The sequence below is a fragment of the Takifugu flavidus genome, chromosome 15 (genome assembly GCF_003711565.1).
Source record: "Takifugu flavidus isolate HTHZ2018 chromosome 15, ASM371156v2, whole genome shotgun sequence".
NCBI lineage: Eukaryota > Metazoa > Chordata > Actinopteri > Tetraodontiformes > Tetraodontidae > Takifugu > Takifugu flavidus.
In genome coordinates, this window is record NC_079534.1 from 8,199,218 (window position 1) to 8,202,165 (window position 2,948).

Here is a 2,948-nt window from a genome sequence, read left to right on the forward strand (position 1 = left end):
GATTAAAAGAACACGTCCTGCGTCATACTCTGCAGCTCTACCTCCAGTCATTGTCACTTCCTTACAGCAGCTGCATTTCTGTCTTCCTTGACCAGAGCATCATGAACATTAAGCATTAACAAATAATAAGAAACATTAAATAATGAGAAACAATATAACAAGGTGTGGCAGCATGGAGTTCATGCTCTGCCCATCACCTTAATTGTTGGGGCAGTTGCTGCTGTGGCGTTCCCCTTAAAAGGAGACTGTGCTGCACAGGCTGCTCTTTCTTGTTGTCGAGCTTTTGGGTGCCACGCCACAGCTCACTTGGTCCTCATCTGATTGCTGTGCGGTCGGGCCGTGCTATCCCATGCGCCCCTGGGGCTGCTGTCATCAGAGCTGGGGAGCCTTGGGTGTCTTTGGTTCGTCAGCTGTTTAGCCCTGCTAGCGGGAATGCTATAGTGGCTCGGTATGCGTCTCCACTTTAGAGATTTTTTTCCTTTACCTGACGGTACGTAGCGGCTGCTTTTAGCTTCACCATATGGGCAATTATTGTCAGGAACCTAAAATTGCTTTCTCTCAACAGGAGAAATTGTTACAGGTGCCGGCTCTAGTGATCTTTCCTCCCGTTGCTGTTGGCCGGCTGCTGTTTTGCCCTCCGCATCGGGTTTATCACGTATGCTCCCAACTGTCACTCCTGTCTACCTCTGAGAGGTATCATCGTGTGGGGTCCAATCTAAAGTGCGAGTGTGTGAGTGAACTGCACCTCTGGGAGGACTAGGATTGCCTTTATTTGGTTTAACGTTTTGTTGCGGGAGGAGGGCTTTGGGGCTGATTTGTGATGTTCATTGTTTTGTGTGGGTTATTTTTGCATGTTATTTGGGGTTTGATTAAGAGTGTTCTTTGTTTGTGTGGTTTACTTTGCATGTTTATTTGGGTTTGACTAAGTGTGCTTTTTGCTCGTGTGGGTTATTTTTGCATGTGCTGGTGCTCTGGCCAGGGCTCACCTGTGACGTTCTGGTGTATTCCTCGTACAGCCGGTCGTACTCCTTGTTCTTCTCCTGGTACTGCTGGTGGTACTCGCAGAGCTTCCTCCCAACAGCCTCAATGTTGTCTTCCTTCACCACCTGATCCTGAGGAGAAACATTTGGATTTGATTAATTGTGTTATTTGTGTGCTGTGTGGGTTATTTTTGTATGTTTATTTGGGTTCTATTATTGTGTGCGTTTCCTGTTATTTTCTAATTGGTGCAGATCCTACCCTGTGGGGTGCAGGTGTTTTAAAGATAATCTTGAATATGAATTTAATATCTGCACGTTGAGTGTGTGTGAATGGGTGCGTGAGAGTATTTTAGCAATTGTTGTTAGAGGATATCCGGAAATAAAAGTATTAATTTTGCACATTGGACCAGTCTCTTCTCCTCACTAGAAAACACTTTAGCGGCCTTGATAATAATTCTCCAGGTGGAATTCCTTGGGTGGCATTGTCGATTTAGAGAAGAGATATACTGAGCCCCGTTAGGCGCACGCCACAAAGGTAAAAGCAAATAAAGAGATAACTTTACTATAATGATTCCTTCATTTCCCTCCTGTTAATCACATATTTGCTTCAAATTCTCATGGTCATTTAACAACCTCTTCCAGTAGATTTTCAGTTGCAAAGTCATGTTTATGAACACAAATACATTTACACTCGGGAAAATTAGCTCAATTCCCTCATAGTCTTCAGAGTCTGTAGTGAAATGCAGCTCTTGTCTGCCAATACAGGGATACAACTCGGCCACACGGTTTTCTATGGGAGCGATAGCTATGGTGATAAGGCGGTTAATAAGAGAACGCAGGCAAGGAATACAACAACGTCCACACAAGGTAAGGATTGCAGCAAAAACAGCTACAGAAATCATATATACTTCCCAAACACATTCATCTATTCGTCCCACATTGCGGTATTTGCTCCTGAGTGCTCTTTCATTTTGCTGTTCAGGGTGCGAAAGCCTTCTATGGCCAGTGTGAGACTACCATCCGACGCAGTGTTAGGAATTAAGGTGCAACATTGATCTCCAAACACAGCGCACCACCTTTCTGAGCCAACAACATATCCACTGCGATTCTGTTCTGGAATGCCATAAGGAAAGTTGATGACAGTTGGTTATGTGTCACACCTGTAGGTTAAGTTGGCCCTTTTTTGTCCTGTCTCCATGTTGGTTTTGTGACTTCCTGTTTTATTCTGAAACTAACTCCTCTTTCGTTTCAGGCCACTCGCCCTTCCTCATGTGTCACCAGTCCGATTGTCTTCCCCGATTCCTGATTGTTTCCAGCTGTTCCCCACTACCCTCCCCATGTGCTTATACTGTAGTCTGTGTCTCCCTTAGTCCTGTGCCAGTGTATCAAGTCTTTCGTCCTGATCACCAGCTTCATAGTCACAAGAATCTAGTCCTTGAAAATCTGTGCTTACTGTGCAATTGCATAAAAACTTTCAAAGCCCTAGTTTTTCTGGTTCCTCGTAAGAGTATTTTTTGTTGGCTTTGCCCCTTTTTTGGATTTCTTTAGTTTAGTCGGTTTTTGTTTCATCCCTCCTTGGCGGCGTCTTGAGTTCTAATAAAGACTGTTACTTCCTGAAACTCTGCGCTCGAGTCCTCAGAGTGAGTTCTGTCACTATGAACAGCCTCAAAACCACTCTGAGTCCAATTTCCTAAACGTTGCACATTGTAATGGATGAAGTTGATTCTGTCTACGTTCTTATTTATTGTACACCACCAATCAATCAATCAATCTTTATTTATATGGCATCTTATACAATCAAAATTGTTTCAAGGCGCTTTCCAGAATCCCAGGGCCTGACCCCAGACAAGCAACAGTGGCAAGGAAAAACTCCCCTTTAACAGGAAGAAACCTTGAGCAGGGCCAGGCTCATGTAGGGGGACCCTCCTGCTGATGGCCGGCTGGGTAAAGAGAGAGGAGAAGGGGGAG

General features: G+C 44.6%; 1 long non-coding RNA gene across 2 annotated transcripts; it reads left to right on the forward strand.

Moving 5' to 3' along the window:
• The first annotated feature begins 241 nt into the window (after nucleotides 1-241).
• On the forward strand, nucleotides 242-2,590 carry LOC130539317 (uncharacterized). Of its 2 annotated transcripts, none has more exons than XR_008954084.1 (4): nucleotides 242-490; nucleotides 566-693; nucleotides 1,746-1,847; nucleotides 1,963-2,590. It is a non-coding gene; the product is annotated as an uncharacterized LOC130539317 (long non-coding RNA). The 2 variants fall into 2 exon arrangements; XR_008954083.1 differs by having other exon boundaries at nucleotides 244-490; nucleotides 566-730.
• Nucleotides 2,591-2,948: the final 358 nt, after the last annotated feature.